We start from the raw sequence: 16,723 nt of genomic DNA, 5'->3' as shown, positions 1-16,723 counted from the left end.
GGCCCCTCCGACTCCGGGGATAAAACACTGAGCAATTTGCTGCAGTTGAGATTGTGATGCGTACTGTGTGCAAATGAGGCCACTGGAGGAGGAGGGGGGGGGGTCATTACTGTATAAAGGGAACATGAACGTGCGCTCACCTGAAGCCGTTAAGATTAAGTGGGTCTCGGTCATTATATCGCCTTGCTAAAATTAATAATGTGCTGTAACGATCCACTTTCCAAACAAGCACCATCACAAAGCATCAGACTGCGAGCCTGTCCCTCAGGGGGCGGGGGGGGCGTTTACTCCGATCCTTCACAGCAGTGTGGAGAGGATGAAGCTGTCTGACCAAACCCCCCCCCCCCCCGAACCAGGCGGAGCTGTCCGTCCTTTATGGACAGGAGTGGGATCCCCTGCCTGGGCCTCAGAGGGGCGTGTCCTCTCTTAGCGCTCAGTGCGTCTCGGGGTGCCCCCCCAGTGGCGCTCGCAGGCGTGCTTCAGAGATGCCGTTGGAGATCGGCAGCTCATTGGCCCCTGTGGCACAGTCCAGTGCAGCCACGCTGAGATCATCTTTAGACTTTAGCAACATGCTTATCACCGCTTACATATGTGGATGCATATAGGATGGCTTCTTTATTCTTTGCGCTGTTCTTTAATATTTAAATTAAATGATTGTTTTATTCAAAGCTCCATGCTGCTGTATGTAGGTTCGCTATGGGTTTGAGCCTGCAGCCCATACGGTGGTGGCACAGTCTGGGTCATTTAAAGATTGCGTCTTTAATTCCATCATTATTTACTTTTCTGCTGAAGGCCCCGCCCCCATCTGACTGACAGAAACTGTGTGCAAATATCAGCCATCACTTAACATTCAGCAGGCTTGCAGTGCTAAACAGCCTTCCCGTTTCTAAAATATCAAATAATACCTACCATCTCATATGAAATGGAAAGCGTGGCATAAACACTGACCTGCAAGGTTAAACAAGCAATTAATCCACGAATAAAAACAATAAAAATAAACTAATAAAAACAGTAAAAAAATAAATAAATTAAAAAAAAAAACGATTAAATTGAGTCAAGAATAATAATGAAATAAATTATCCAGTATTTTTTCAACACTGAAACATTTAAGTGCCCTTCTCCTCCCCGCCCCCCAGGGTGACGGAACCTTCCCAGCGTGCACCTGGCTGCCTAATTAGAGACTAATAACTCTGCTGCCGGGGGCTGAAGGATCTTCAGAGGCGGATGGCGTCTGTGGTGGAACTCGGAGAGAAAGGCGGTAAAAGAGCTTATAAATAAATATAATTAAAGGTAAAAATGGCGGCGTGCTGGTGCAGCGAGTAGCGCTTCTGCCTCACAGCAAGGAGCCGCCCGACGGGAATCCCGACCGCGGGACGCTGTATGTGGGGTCTGCGTGTTCTCCCCTTTCCGTGTGGAGTCTGCGTGTTCTCCCCTTTCCGTGTGGAGTCTGCGTGTTCTCCCCTTTCCGTGTGGAGTCTGCGTGTTCTCCCCTTTCCGTGTGGAGTCTGCGTGTTCTCCCCTTTCCGTGTGGAGTCTGCGTGTTCTCCCCTTTCCATGTGGAGTCTGCGTGTTCTTCCCTTTCTGTGTGTTGTCTGCGTGTTCTCCCCTTTCTGTGTGGAGTCTGCGTGTTCTCCCCTTTCTGTGTGGAGTCTGCGTGTTCTCCCCTTTCCGTGTGGAGTCTGCGTGTTCTCCCCTTTCCGTGTGGAGTCTGCGTGTTCTCCCCTTTCTGTGTGGAGTCTGCGTGTTCTCCCCTTTCTGGTGCAGTCTGCGTGTTCTCCCCTTTCTGTGTGCAGTCTGCGTGTTCTCCCTTTCTGTGTGGCAGTCTGCGTGTTCTCCCCTTTCTGTGTGCAGTCTGCGTGTTCTCCCCTTTCCGTGTGGAGTCTGCGTGTTCTCCCCTTTCGGTGGAGTCTGCGTGTTCTCCCCTTTCCGTGTGAGTCTGCGTGTTCTCCCTTTCCTGTGTGGAGTCTGCGTGTTCTCCCCTTTCGGTGCAGTGCGTGTTCTCCCCTTTCGTGTGGAGTCTGCGTGTTCTCCCCTTTCCGTGTGGAGTCTGCGTGTTCTCCCCTTTCGTGTGGAGTCTGCGTGTTCTCCCCTTTCCGTGTGGAGTCTGCTGTTCTCCTCCTGTGGGTTGCGTCGTGTGGAGTCTGCGTGTTCTCCTCCCTTTCCGTGTGGAGTCTGCGTGTTCTCCCTTTCGTGTGCAGTCTGCGTGTTCTCCCCTTTCGCGGTGCGTCTGCGTCCGTTCTCTCCCCTTTCTGTGTGGAGTCTGCGTGTTCTCCCTTTCGGAGCGTTTCCATGTTTCCCTTCGGTGGAGTCTGCGTGTTCTCCCCTTTCCGTGTGGAGTCTGCGTGTTCTCCCCACCTCCACCTGGGTTTCCTCCAGGTACCCCGGTTTCCTCTCACAGCCCAAAGACACGCGGGTAGGCTAATTGGAGACTGAATTGCCCAAAGGTGTGTGAGCGAATAGTGTGTGTGCCCTGCATTGGATTGGCAACCTGTGCAGGGTATATTTTTGCCCCTTGCCCACTGCATGCTGGGATAGGAGGTGGGGGGGGGAGCTTAAGGGGGCTGCTCTCGAGCGTCCAAGAGGTCTCTCTGACGACCGCGATCCCAACCGCCATCTTCGCCAACATCCCTGCTGAGGGAGCAGGAGCTTCAGAAACCCAGGCTCTGTGTCTGGGAGGGCCCAGTCCTCTGCGCCGCTCATCATCGGGATCAGGATCGGATCAGAATGCAGTTTCCGCCATTTCCTTTTGTTTTGTTTTTTATTGCTGTTGGAGATTCTGTGGATGAATATCTACCTCTGAAAAAGGGACACTTTGACCAGAGCCCTGTGACCCCTGTTGCATGTATGATTACAGCAGTTATTCTGGCAGGCCTGTTCACCCCACCTGACCGCGAAGGAGAGATAGATCCTCATATTAAAAGTAAGTCTCTTATCTGAGGCTGAAAAACATGGTTTTAATTTTCCAAGAGTGCAGGGGCGACAGGAACAGGTGTGTGTAGATGGAAAACGTGTACGGGGGGATGGATGAACATCTCTCACCTCTCTCTCTCTAACTATCCCCTCTCAATTCTCATGCACACACTCTCTCTCTCTCTCTCCCCTCCTCTCTGTCTCTCTTATACTTAATTGCATCATCTCTTTCTTCACTCCCTCCTTTTCACTATCTCCCATCCTGTTTCATTCTTTATTTCTCTGCCTGTTTCTTATTCACTCCTTTCTTATTTTCTTTCTCCATCCCTTCCCACCCTCCACCCCCCCTTTCTTCCCCCTCTTTCTCTGTCTTTCTCTCCCTCTCTTCAGGGACGCTGGGCTATTGCAGGGAGATTCCTATCACAACATGGATTGATTTGAGCGGGGCTCGGCCGTGTGTCCTGAATGACAATGCGGGCGGCGCTCTCGCTGAGCCGTTAGCCTCCGCTTCGCCGTTAGCTCTCGCTGAGCCGTTAGCCTCCGCTTCGCCGTTAGCTCCCGCTGAGCCGTTAGCCTCCGCTTCGCCGTTAGCTCCCGCTGAGCCGTTAGCCTCCGCTTCGCCGTTAGCTCTCGCTGAGCCGTTAGCCTCCGCTTCGCCGTTAGCTCCCGTGAGCCGTTAGCCTCCGCTTCGCCGTTAGCTCTCGCTGAGCCGTTAGCCTCCGCTTCGCCGTTAGCTCTCGCTGAGCCGTTAGCCTCCGCTTCGCCGTTAGCTCCCGCTGAGCCGTTAGCCTCCGCTTCGCCGTTAGCTCCCGCTGAGCCGTTAGCCTCCGCTTCGCCGTTAGCTCTCGCTGAGCCGTTAGCCTCCGCTTCGCCGTTAGCTCTCGCTGAGCCGTTAGCCTCCGCTTCGCCGTTAGCTCCCGCTGAGCCGTTAGCCTCCGCTTCGCCGTTAGCTCTCGCTGAGCCGTTAGCCTCCGCTTCGCCGTTAGCTCCCGCTTCGCCGTTAGCTCCCGCTTCGCCGTTAGCTCCCGCTGAGCCGTTAGCCTCCGCTTCGCCGTTAGCTCCCGCTTCGCCGTTAGCTCCCGCTTCGCCGTTAGCCTCCGCGTCGCCGTTAGCCTAACCTGCGCGTCTTCAGACTGTCGGAGGAAACCAGAGTACCTGGAGGAAACCCACGTGGAAATGGGGAGAACACGGAAGCTCCACACAGATCCTGCCGAACCCTGACCCCCTTTCTGGTGAGGCGACAGTGCTACCCACTGTGCCACCATACTGTTAGGGCGACAGATAGTAATTGGGGAAAGCTGCATTATTAGCACGAATAGCCTGAAAGCTGCATTATTAGCACGAATAGCCTGAAAGCTGCATTATTAGCAAGAATAGCCTGAAAGCTGCATTATTAGCACGAATAGCCTGATAGCGACGTTATTAGCAAGAATAGCCTGAAAGCTGCATTATTAGCACGAATAGCCTGAAAGCAACATTATTAGCACGAATAGCCTGAAAGCTGCATTATTAGCACGAATAGCCTGAAAGCGACGTTATTAGCACGAATAGCTTGGAGGAAAGGCCTGTTCTCGAGGGCGAGTCGGGAGGGAAATTTAGCTCACATCGCAATGGAGGAATTTTAGCTCATTCTTCTTTGCAGAACTGCTTTAATTCAGAGAAATTGGTTGGTTTTTAAGCGTGAACAGCTTGATGCAGTCCTGCCACAGCTTCACTATTGGGTTCAAGTCAGGGCTTCAGCTCATGAACAGATGACGGGTCATTCTCAAGAATTTTCTGGTACAGAGCCTTATTAATGGTCCCTTCAATAACGGCATGTCGTCCAGGTCCCGTGGCCACAAACCATCCCCACACCATCACACTACCACCACCAAGACCATCCCCACACCATCACACTACCACCACCAAGACCATCCCCACACCATCACACTACCACCACCAAGATGACTGTCCATCACACTACCACCACCAAGACCATCCCCACACCATCACACTACCACCACCAAGATGGCTGTCCATCACACTACCACCACCAAGATGGCTGTTCACATGATCTTCTTAATGTGAAAGGCTGAATTTGCTTTACGCCAGATACAATCGGATCTCTGTCATCCAAAAGGTTCCACTTTTGACTCATCTGTCCATAGATGATTATCCCAAAACGCTTAGGGATCATCCAGGTGCTTTTGTTTTTGCAAAAGGGACACCACATTAAAATTAGAATTTTAATGTGTTTTGTGTTTGCTCAGTTTCCCTTTGTCTAATATAAAAATTTGTCTAAAGATCTGAAACCATTTAGTGCAAAAAATAGGAATACTTTTTCACGGTTTTCAAACTTTTTCAAGTTTTTGTTAAGTGACTTAATACCAGATTGTCAATTCAGCAGTCCACCATTACTGCATATTATAATATTAAAAATAGTATATTTACGCGGACTCATTCTTGGATGACCTCCAGCAGATGGCGGCTACGCGGGGGAAATCGCGCACGCATCGCACACGCCCACGGCCGTCCCACGCACCCCCGCTGCCGATGCCTTCTGAATGTTCACCTCGCTGTCTGCGAGGCGCAGCCTGTTCGTCCCGCTCTCAGGAGAGCCCGTACCGCCTGAGACGCGGGCAGCCAGGAGGCAGCGGAACAAAGGGTGCGCTTTCTCGCAGAGCTCACCGGCTCATCGCTGCTAATTCCAGGCTATCCGTTTAATAGAAAGTCATGAAAAACAACATTGACATCAACCTTAGTAATTATAGCACCCCCCTCCCCCCCTTATGTCACAAACCTCTAAAAATATACTCAAATATACAAACTCCTGGCATCCAAAGACAGAACAATACCGATTCCAATCAAGAAATACACTGAAGACATAAATAACTCACAACCTACAATAACACATTTTCTCTGACATGCAATTCCAAAGCACAACTAATTTAGTATAATTTACTTCACAGAACCCACATTAACCCTCTCAAACTCTACTCTATGGGTTTCACCCAAAGTCATACATGTTCACGCTGTCCAACCTCAAGAGTCATATTGTGATCATTGTTGCGATCAGACATATCATTGGTATAGTTGTTGTGTTTAATATGGAAAAACAGCAGAACTCAGTGCTGCTGGTATCAGTGTGGTTGGTATTGATTACAGCAGAACTCATAGCTGCTGGTATCAGTGTGGTTGGTATTGGATACAGCAGAACTCATAGCTGCTGGTATCAGTGTGGTTGGCATTGGATACAGCAGAACTCAGCAGCTGGTATCAGTGTGGTTGGTATTGGATACAGTAGAACTCATAGCTGCTGGTATCAGTGTGGTTGGCATTGGATACAGCAGAACACAGCAGCTGGTATCAGTGTGGTTGGTATTGGATACAGCAGAACTCATAGCTGCTGGTATCAGTGTGGTTGGTATTGGATACAGCAGAACTCATAGCTGCTGGTATCAGTGTGGTTGGTATTGGATACAGCAGAACTCATAGCTGCTGGTATCATTGTGTATTTACGACGTGTGTTGTGTATTGGTCAAAAATAAAAGGAAACAGCAGAACTCATAGCAGGCTGGTATCAGTGTGGTTGGTATTGGATACAGCAGAACTCATAGCTGCTGGTATCAGTGTGGTTGGTATTGGATACAGCAGAACTCATAGCTGCTGGTATCAGTGTGGTTGGTATTGGATACAGCAGAACTCATAGCTGCTGGTATCAGTGTGGTTGGTATTGGATACAGCAGAACTCATAGCTGCTGGTATCAGTGTGGTTGGTATTGGATACAGCAGAACTCAGCAGCTGGTATCAGTGTGGTTGGTATTGGATACAGCAGAACTCATAGGCTGCTATCAGCGACTCACCTGGGTGTGGTTGGTATTGATACAGCAGAACTCTAGCTGCTGGTATCAGTGTGGTTGGTATTGGATACAGCAGAACTCATAGCTGCTGGTATCAGTGTGGTTGGTATTGGATACAGCAGAACTCATAGCTGCTGGTATCAGTGTGGTGGTATTGGATACAGCAGAACTCATGCAGCTGGTATCAGTGTGGGTTTGTATGATACAGCAGACCTCATAGCTGCTGGTATCAGTGTGGTTGGTATTGGATACAGCAGAACTCATAGCTGCTGGTATCAGTGTAGTTGGTATTGGATACAGCAGAACTCATAGCTGCTGGTATCAGTGTGGCTGGGGGTTTGGGGGCGGGGTTGCGCTGGGGCTGGTGTAGTCCACCCGGGGGGGGTGGGGGGTGACAGGTGGTGGGAGGTTCACTGCCCTGGCTCGATCCCACTCTCTGCCTGTTATATTTTATGGCATTGCCACGAAAACGCCTCCTATCTCCCTTCGCCATCCCCCCCACCCCCATGCCCGCCGGTAACTGAGTTCAAAAATATGTGCTTTGTGCTGGTTTTCCAGATCATGCCGGAAAATAAATGGATGTGAAAGAAATACGAGGAGAGGAGATAACCGGTGACCTGAGGTGGAGCATCAACACCCCCCGCAACCTCCCTCCCCAACCTGCGAGCCCCAGGCCTTCAAGTGCGGTCTGATAATGTGGCTTTTTTGTAGAGTCTGTAGTTACACACACACACTGACATCACACACAAATACTCATGTGCAAAGACAACCATATGCATATGAGATGTGCACATACACACACACACACACACACAGTAAATACACACGCATTCGCACACACACATAGGGGCATGCCTTGTTGATTGGACAGAGAAAATAAAAAAAGCGTGAGAAGGTTTGAGTGAAGGGAAAGGCTTTGTTTATCTGTGTGTGTGTGTGCAGGCCTGTGTGTGTGTGTGTGTGCGCGGTCCATGGGACGGGGGGGTTGGGGGAATTGAAGTGAAGAGAGAGTAAAATCTGCTTGGGAAGCCAGTGGATTAATGACCTTCAGAATGACATTGCTCCTGCTGCTCCCGCTGCTCCCGCTGCTCCTGTGCTCTGAGGAGGTGCCATATTGTAAATCTGGTTTCTGCCAGGCGAGCTTCGTTATGAACCATCCTGAGCGCTACATTTATTACAAACACGAGACGCACCTCATCCCCCAACACCCGCCGTCCGCCATCCACACCAACCCCCCCGCCCCCCCCCCCCACTACCTGAGCCAGCATTCCATTTCAATTACATTAGGGCTGAGGCTGATGTACACAATGCTCTTTATCATTTTAGAGCCTGGCACAAAGAAACAGACATAAATAAATACATAAATGCATAAATAAATAAAAAGAGGAGAAGAAGCGATCGTTAAACACTTCCATCAAACCCGCACATCCACGCGTGCGGGGGTGGGGTGATTGATGTGGGGTTGAACTTTCCGTTTGCGTGTCTGCTATACGACTCGACAGGGAGGTGCAGACAGCTTACAAAGGGGCTTAACACAAACTGCAGGAATGGTAATTAAGATATCAACGCCTTATCCTTGGGTGGTAATAATATTTATTGTGTTATTATCATTTTTATGGGTCTCTTCCTATAAAAATGAAATGTATAAGGGTGAGATATATATTTGCCATCTGGTCCTCTCCAGCAGATTGCCTCCCTTCGGATTGTGTAATTTACAGGATGTTCTGGGAAGACTGGCTCAGACATGAGACTCAAAATGAAACCCTTCTGACTGCAGGGGGCGGAGCCAACTGCTGAGGCTGCTGGACCTGCCCTGCACAGGTCACATGACCTGTGTGGGGTGTATTCAGGGGCCAGCAGGAGGAGGGGGTTGGGGCTGGTGGGGGTTAGAGTGGTGGGAAGGCAACATTTAGAATATGAGAGAGAGAGTGAGAGGGAGGGAGGGAGAGAGTGAGAGGGAGGGAGAAAGAGAGAGGGAGGGGGGAGAGAGTGAGGGGGGGGAGAGAGAGGGAGGGAGGGGGGAGAGAGAGAGGGAGGGAGGTAAAGCAGTGTAGTAGTTCAGACTCGTACTGTGGTGGGATGACTGATGATGGTGATGGGCGGGAGACTCTGAGGAGACGTTCTTTTAAAATCAGGTTTACTGAACTTGGCAAAGTTTCTGCTTCTGAGGAACTTTCCTATATAGTGGCGGGCTTGATACATTTGTGCTTAAATGGGGACATGCCGTGTGTGAATGCGTAATAAGGGTGGATGAGTGTGAAACACAGAGAGCTTTTTGCAGGCTCACACTGGCTGTGCACGGTTGCATGCAGTCAGAAAGGTAGACGCTGCCTACCGTCTGAAAATCCAATAAAATCAAAATGGTTAAATTGTGTAAGATTGTTCGTTGCTCACCTTTGACCTTTGATGTAATAAGAGATTGCAGGTGGTGGGAAATTGTTGCTCACGTAGCTATTCCCATTAGTTTGGCTCGAGGTGGCAATTGTCAGGAGATTAGATCTTGTCAGGGCTGCTCTTCAATACACTGATCCTAGAGCAGATGCACTTACAGGTGCTCTGGCTTCAGACCGGGCACGTTCACATGACAGACTGACCACAGATCAGCTACTTGTACACGGGTGCCTGTCTCCGAGCAGTTCAGATGTTCCACATGGAAACGCAACTCGGAGAAGACAGGTTCTCATGGAAACGGAACTCGGGGACACACGTTGACATGGAAACCGAAGCTACAAGGGTTCTGTTCACATGGGACTGATCTCAAAACGCTCAGCTTGGCCACTGATCTTGGGTCAGTTCCTGATCACGCTCATCTCCTCCACTTGTCCATTGTCCGATATTGATTTATTGCCCAGGGGTGTTTCTTGAGCTTTTCCCTTTACGATATCTTTAAGTTCTTTGTTCTCTTGAGTCAATAATGTTTCACAAAAGGAAAATTTATTTCCCCAGCACTGAAAACAATTCTTTGAGCAATTTTATTAGAATGAAAACTATAATTTCCCCATTTTTCTGGCAAGAGTTTCCCTATTTTTCTGACTTTTCTGCTCATCTTTGTCACGGGCGCCAATAGTTTTGCACGGTGCGGCATATGTGAAGCCTTATTGAAGTCCTAGCGCATATGGCCGCATGACTTAGTCTATAAGGAGCTACTGGGGGTTAATGGCATTTCAGTCATGCTTAATAAAAACATGCTAAGTATAACAGCCGTCTAAAGAGGCAGGAAGGGTGAGTGGGAGCGTAATTATGATTGTGATTGGATGTGCCAATCATCGTTAAGATTACGTGCAACACAGCTAGCCTCTGCTCTCGTCAGCCATGTTCAGAAATATTACGATTTTATACTTTACATTTTTACAATGGGGCATCGGTAACTAAAATACTTAAATTTGAATTACTGATGCCCCATTTTTCATTCATTTTGGCAACTTCTGAAACTCGTAGGAGAAGAGGAACACTAGTTTAATTTAGTTATTCAGATTTACACACAAAGCCCACTACAGTTTAATTGAATCTGGGCCTTAGGGTAAAGCAGAGTAATTGCTTTGTCAAGTTGTTTCTCATAAACGAAAGATGGAAAAACTATCTTTCATCAGCACTCTGATATTGAAATCGACACACAAGCCAACAGAAGCGTGCAGGTCTTTGAACACTGGAGGAGTACTCGCATCCTTCTCCTCGATAAACGGAAACCAAATAAATATGGCAGATTAAAAGCCCTCAGGAAGCTGTTGGTGTCAGCATCACTGGTGCTTCTGAGCGTCTGTTGGCACGCGCCTCAGTGTTCTGTCCCTCTGCCACTGCTTTTTCATTCCCGTTGAGAACCAGACGCTACCCGAACAGTTTGTATCTTTTGTCCCTGAAATGCCTTGTTAAATTGGAAGAATTTAGCTGCTGGTGAATTTTAATCTGATGCTCGGGTACCTGTTAGTCTGTGCTCGTCTCCTTTCGGTTTGAGTGGCAGAAACGATGAGCGTTCTTCCTGTCTGTTAATCACCTCCAGTTTTAGAGCTTCTGAATTTGTCTGCGCTTGGCTGAGGAATGGCGGGAGGGCGAAGCTCGCGATGCGTGCACGCGGCGGTGTGGCTACGCGGCTGGGGTGGGGGGGGGGGGTGACAGCGTGAGGTCGCCTGTTTAATCACACCCTGAGAACGGCCGCCTGTGCTGCTCTGGGCCTTCTCCCCTTCTCCCCTGAATCCCAGTTCATAATGAATCAAACCTTCTCTCCTCAATCCCAGTTCATAATGAATCAGCCTTCTCCCCTGAATCCCAGTTCATAATGAATCAAACCTTCTCCCCTGAATCCCAGTTCATAATGAATCCGCCTTCTCTCCTGAATCCCAGTTCATAATGAATCAAACCTTCTCCCCTGAATCCCAGTTCATAATGAATCAAACCTTCTCTCCTGAATCCCAGTTAATAATGAATTTGGGGGGGGGGGGGGTGGGGTGCTGAGTTACCTGCTGTGCCCTGCCTCCTTTGCTCTGGATGCTTTGTGAAGACCGGGGCAGGCGGTGTGGGAACTCATCCCCAAAAAAAGAGGTCATACTCCGGAACGCGGGGACACAGGCGGCGGGTAATGTGGCGAGCGTGAATTATTAATGCATGATGAATGGCAGCCATTTTAAAGGCCTCCAGCCCCTGAGAGTCCATTTAATATGAGTCTGTGTGTGTGTGTGTGTGTGTGTGAGAGAGAGAGTGTGTGTGTGTGTGTGTGTGTGTGAGAGAGAGTGTGTGTGTCTGCCAGAGCCTGAATCCAGCCCCCATCAATCTACCATTCCAGCAGAGAAAAATACCCGGAAAAGGAGAGAAAAGAAGAGGAGAGAGCAGCAGAGGGGTTTTAATCATCGCGCCCCCTCCTCGCGGCGTGTCGGGGAGTCGTCCTCCTCGTGTTGGGGAGTCGTCCTCCTCGTGTTGGGGAGTCGTCCTCCTCGTGTCGGGGAGTCGTCCTCCTCGTGTCGGGGAGTCGTCCTCCTCGTGTCGGGGAGTCGTCCTCCTCGTGTTGGGGAGTCGTCCTCCTCGTGTTGGGGAGTCGTCCTCCTCGTGTCGGGGAGTCGTCCTCCTCGTGTCGGGGAGTCGTCCTCCTCGTGTGGGGGAGTCTTCCTCCTCGTGTGGCGGAGTCTTCCTCCTCGTGTGGCGGAGTCTTCCTCCTCGTGTGGGGGAGTCTTCCTCCTCGTGTCGGGGAGTCTTCCTCCTCGTCCTCCTCGCGGCGCGTCGGGGAGTCGTCCTCGTTCCGAAGGCTCCTCCCGGCCCTCGTTTGCCAGGGTCTCTGGATCAGGATCAGAGGCGAGCACCTTTATTACCCAGCCGGATAATTCGGGAGCCCGTGACTCCAGGGGTCACAGCGTTCCGATCAGGCTGCGCTGCGGATACGGAATATTTAATGTGCCGTTGTCACGGGGAGATGGGGTAGCAGAGAGAGACGCGCGGTGGGGGGGTCGACATGAGAGCCCCGCTCCGCATTCAGGTTTGAGCGGAGAGATCTGTCTCTCCCCCCCCCCCCCCAGACTGCCGTCTGAAGCCCGCACAGGGGGTTTAATTAACAGGGTTATTTTTACAGTCGCAGGGAACCCTGGGAATCCGACTGGCAGCTAATCACCCGCCGTTAGCCGTCTCACTTTCATCGTCTGATTCTCCCGCCGCTGCGCTCTCTCCCCGTCAGCGGCGTCCTGTCACCACCGCCGTCATCACCACCGCCGTCATCTTCACCACCGCCGTCATCACCACCGTCATCATCACCACCGCCGTCATCTTCTCCAGAAGTCTGATGTTAAAATAATTTAATCCAGGGGCGGGGGGACCCCATTCCTGAAGGGTCCAATGCATTTATGGATATCATAATTCACCAATCATGTATGCGATGTGAAATATTAGCTGTGCTCACTAATGACCTCATGAAGGAGGAACAGTCAAGACTCTTATGACACTTGTGGTCTAATCTATGAATGAGCCAGCACTGGTGTGTAAGCAGCTAATTTAGCTAAGCCGGGTGTTTGGTGTGAACACAAAAACCAGGAATGGATGTCGCTGTCTAGGAAGGAGTGGCCTTTGGAGTAATGTGTGTGCGTGCGTGTATCTACGGTAGTGTGTGCGTGTGTGCGTGTATCTACGGTAGTGTGTGTGTGCGTGTGTGTGCGCATGTGTCTATGGTAGTGTGTGTGTGTTTGTCAGCATTACTGTACACCTGTGCGCTTGCGCTGAGAGGCTCCGCCCACCCCACACATCTGGTGTGGCAGCGTCCCTGTGAGGAGTGAGTGTTTGGGGTCTGAGTGTGAGGAGTGAGTCTGGGGTCTGACTGTGTGGAGTGAGTGTCTGGGCTCTGAGTGTGAGGAGTGAGTGTGTGGGGTCTGAGTGTGAGGAGTGAGTGTCTGGGCTCTGAGTGTGAGGAGTGAGTGTGTGGGGTCTGAGTGTGAGGAGTGAGTGTGTGGGGTCTGACTGTGTGGAGTGAGTGTTTGGGGTCTGAGTGTGAGGAGTGAGTGTCTGGGCTCTGAGTGTGAGGAGTGAGTGTGTGGGGTCTGAGTGTGAGGAGTGAGTGTGTGGGCTCTGAGTGTGAGGAGTGAGTGTCTGGGCTCTGAGTGTGAGGAGTGAGTGTTTGGGGTCTGAGTGTGAGGAGTGAGTGTCTGGGCTCTGAGTGTGAGGAGTGAGTGTGTGGGCTCTGAGTGTGAGGAGTGAGTGTCTGGGCTCTGAGTGTGAGGAGTGAGTGTTTGGGGTCTGAGTGTGAGGAGTGAGTGTGTGGGCTCTGAGTGTGAGGAGTGAGTGTCTGGGCTCTGAGTGTGAGGAGTGAGTGTCTGGGGTCTGAGTGTGAGGAGTGAGTGTGTGGGGTCTGCGTGTGAGGAGTGAGTGTGTGGGCTCTGAGTGTGAGGAGTGAGTGTTGGGGTCTGAGGTGAGGAGTGAGTGTGTGGGGTCTGAGTGTGAGGAGTGAGTGTGTGGGGTCTGAGTGTGAGGAGTGAGTGTGTGGGCTCTGAGTGTGAGGAGTGAGTGTGTGGGGTCTGAGTGTGAGGAGTGAGTGTGTGGGGTCTGAGTGTGAGGAGTGAGTGTGTGGGGTCTACGTGTGAGGAGTGAGTGTGTGGGGTCTACGTGTGAGGAGTGAGTGTGTGGGGTCTACGTGTGAGGAGTGAGTGTGTGGGGTCTGAGTGTGAGGAGTGAGTGTGTGGGGTCTGAGTGTGAGGAGTGAGTGTGTGGGCTCTGAGTGTGAGGAGTGAGTGTCTGGGGTCTGAGTGTGAGGAGTGAGTGTGTGGGGTCTGAGTGTGAGGAGTGAGTGTGTGGGGTCTGAGTGTGAGGAGTGAGTGTGTGGGGTCTGAGTGTGAGGAGTGAGTGTGTGGGGTCTGAGTGTGAGGAGTGAGTGTGTGGGGTCTGAGTGTGAGGAGTGAGTGTGTGGGTCTGAGTGTGAGGAGTGAGTGTGTGGTGGTCTGAGTGTGAGGAGTGAGTGTGTGGGGTCTGAGTGTGAGGAGTGAGGGTTGGGGGGTGAGTGTGAGTGGAGGGTGGGGGAGGAGTGAGTGTGTGGGGTCTGCGTGTGAGGAGTGAGTGTGTGGGGTCTGAGTGTGAGGAGTGAGTGTGTGGGGTCTGCGTACAGGGCAGGGGGTTCTCTATAATGAGCGCAAGGATTTTGTTTTCCCCGCCCAGCAGCCTGTGCCGCCCGTCTCCATGGCGATTTTAGTGGAACAGTTTAAGGCTGTTTTTGCTGAGTGCGTAATTTGTTTTCCACTCTGGAAACGCGCGCCTTTCTCCCAGTGCACTCTGGGTGCCCTCAGGAACATGGGCACACCCCGCGTATATAAATAACGTCTCCTCAATTATCCTCCGTGAATTTGGGTTTTTACTGCACGTCTTTATTTTCCAAACCCAGATGGGCTTTAGAGAGTCTGTGCGCTCTTCTCTGGACTGTTTTCTCCCCGCTGATGTGATTTTACGAGAGAGAGCTTCTCCTCGGTCTGAAAGGATGGCTGCTCTGCGGTGGGTTTGTGGTCCTGTGAGGAGGACATCTCTGAGATTGCACACGTCTCTTTTATAATTGCCTCCACTCAGCCTGCTGGAGGTCAACGAGATGGAGCGGGGGTGGGGACTTCTAATTCAGAGCACGGCTGCCCTGAACACACTTCTGGCTAAATGCCCCATCCAGAGAAAGTATAGGGAAAAAACCGGAATGAACAGAGAGAAAGAGGAGGAAATTTATAATGTGTTATATCCTGGAGTTCAATCAACATTTCCCCTTAAATTTGACAAACAAACGCAAAAGAGTTTGTGTCTGATTCAGTGATCACTAAAACTAACTGGCGAAGAAAAGGTGTACTGTGAGTGTTTACTTGTAAATCAAAAATGTAAGACAAAGGTTGATGGGATACAATGTCTTTGTGATGTGATTGGGGGGTGTGGTTCGGGCTGCTTTTGGGGGTGTGGTTCGGGGTGTGGTTGGGGGCGGTATTGGGGTTGTGGTTCAGGTCATGGTTTTGGGAGTGTGACTTGGGGTATGATTTGTGAATAATATGTTGGTGCTAGAGGTGAATTCCCTCCCATCCTATAGGCATGCCAAGCTGTAACATCATTTGCGGCTAGTCCAGTACATTTTCTGTGTTCCGTAACAAATAGGGGAGCTTTTGATGGTCATTTAAAGCTTTAAATTCAGGGCATATTTTGGGTAGAAATATTGTTCGTTTTCTCTCCCCCCCCCCCTTTCTTCCCTCTCTATCTTTCTCTCTCCCCCTCTCTCTTCCCTCTCTCTCTGTCTCCTCCCTCTCTCCCCTTTCTCTTTTTCTCTCTCTCCCCCTCTCTCCCCCTCCCCTGTTTCCTAATGAAAAGCGCATGCTGGAAGTGGGTCACTGGATGATAAGTTGGCAGGCCAGCTTGCCCCCCCCAGACTGAAATGAGGTGTGAAATGCAGATGAACTGGAGCGCTTTAAACTGGGCTTTTTTTCACAGGGCTGACACCCCCCCCCATTTGCTTCTTTCTCCTGCTCAGATCACACCCCTGTCCCTCCTTCTTTCTCCTGCTCAGATCACACCCCTGTCCCTCCTTCTGTCTCTGTCAGCAGATCCCTGGGTCACAGGGCTTGTCCAAGGGGTCCCTCTGCATGCTGGTGAGGTCACCAACTCCCAAACAAAGCGTCAGGACAGGGGCCGCTTGCTGGAGTCCGGGACCCTGAGAGAGTAGGAAGTGAAGTGTGTGTGCAGGCCCCAATTTGGCAGTCGCAAGGGTGCAGTCAAACAGCTTGGGTGGTCGGTCACTAGCTGTGCCTCAGGCTTCATCCTGGTCCATTGGGGCCTGTAGGCCTCCCTGCTGGGGCCCTGCTGGGGGCCTACCGGGGGCCCTGAGATGGGTCTTGGCCTGCGTGACCGTATATTCTGCTCTTTTCATAATGAAATGAAATGAAATGGAAACTAGTCGCGGTGCTCGGGCAGTTCTGACACACTGCATGCTAATGACATGTGAATTCCGTGTTTGAGCGTGTGTATGAGGCCTGCTTGCTGTGTTGTGTGTATGAGGCCTGTGTGTATGAGGCCTGCTTGCTGTGTTGTGTGTATGAGGCCTGTGTGTATGAGGCCTGCTTGCTGTGTTGTGTGTATGAGGCCTGTGTGTATGAGGCCTGCTTGCTGTGTTGTGTGTATGAGGCCTGTGTGTATGAGGCCTGCTTGCTGTGTTGTATGTATGAGGCCTGTGTGTATGAGGCCTGTGTGTATGAGGCCTGCTTGCTGTGTTGTATGTATGAGGCCTGTTTGTATGAGGCCTGCTTGCTGTGTTGTATGTATGAGGCCTGTGTGTATGAGGCCTGCTTGCTGTGTTGTGTGTATGAGGCCTGTGTGTATGAGGCCTGCTTGCTGTGTTGTATGTATGAGGCCTGTGTGTATGAGGCCTGCTTGCTGTGTTGTATGTATGAGGCCTGCTTGCTGTGTTGTGTGTATGAGGCCTGTGTGTATGAGGCCTGCTTGCTGTGTTGTATGTATGAGGCCTGTGTGTATGAGGCCTGCTTGCTGTGTTGTATGT

General features: G+C 50.9%; 1 long non-coding RNA gene across 2 annotated transcripts in view; it reads left to right on the top strand.

Annotated features, from left to right (window-relative positions):
* Positions 1-16,270, top strand: part of LOC135241514 (uncharacterized) — a 66,640-nt gene extending 50,370 nt beyond the window's left edge. Inside the window, exon 3 of one of the 2 annotated variants that reach the window (XR_010326014.1) lies at positions 15,701-16,270. This is a non-coding gene — a long non-coding RNA (uncharacterized LOC135241514). The remainder of the gene's footprint in view (positions 1-15,700) is intronic. The other variant, XR_010326013.1, reaches the window with a different exon arrangement.
* The last annotated feature ends 453 nt before the right edge of the window (positions 16,271-16,723 follow it).

The sequence above is a fragment of the Anguilla rostrata genome, chromosome 16 (assembly GCF_018555375.3).
Source record: "Anguilla rostrata isolate EN2019 chromosome 16, ASM1855537v3, whole genome shotgun sequence".
In the NCBI taxonomy this organism is placed as follows: domain Eukaryota; kingdom Metazoa; phylum Chordata; class Actinopteri; order Anguilliformes; family Anguillidae; genus Anguilla; species Anguilla rostrata.
The sequence above is the reverse complement of the archived record's forward strand: the minus strand, read 5'-3'. Positions and strand labels throughout refer to the sequence as shown.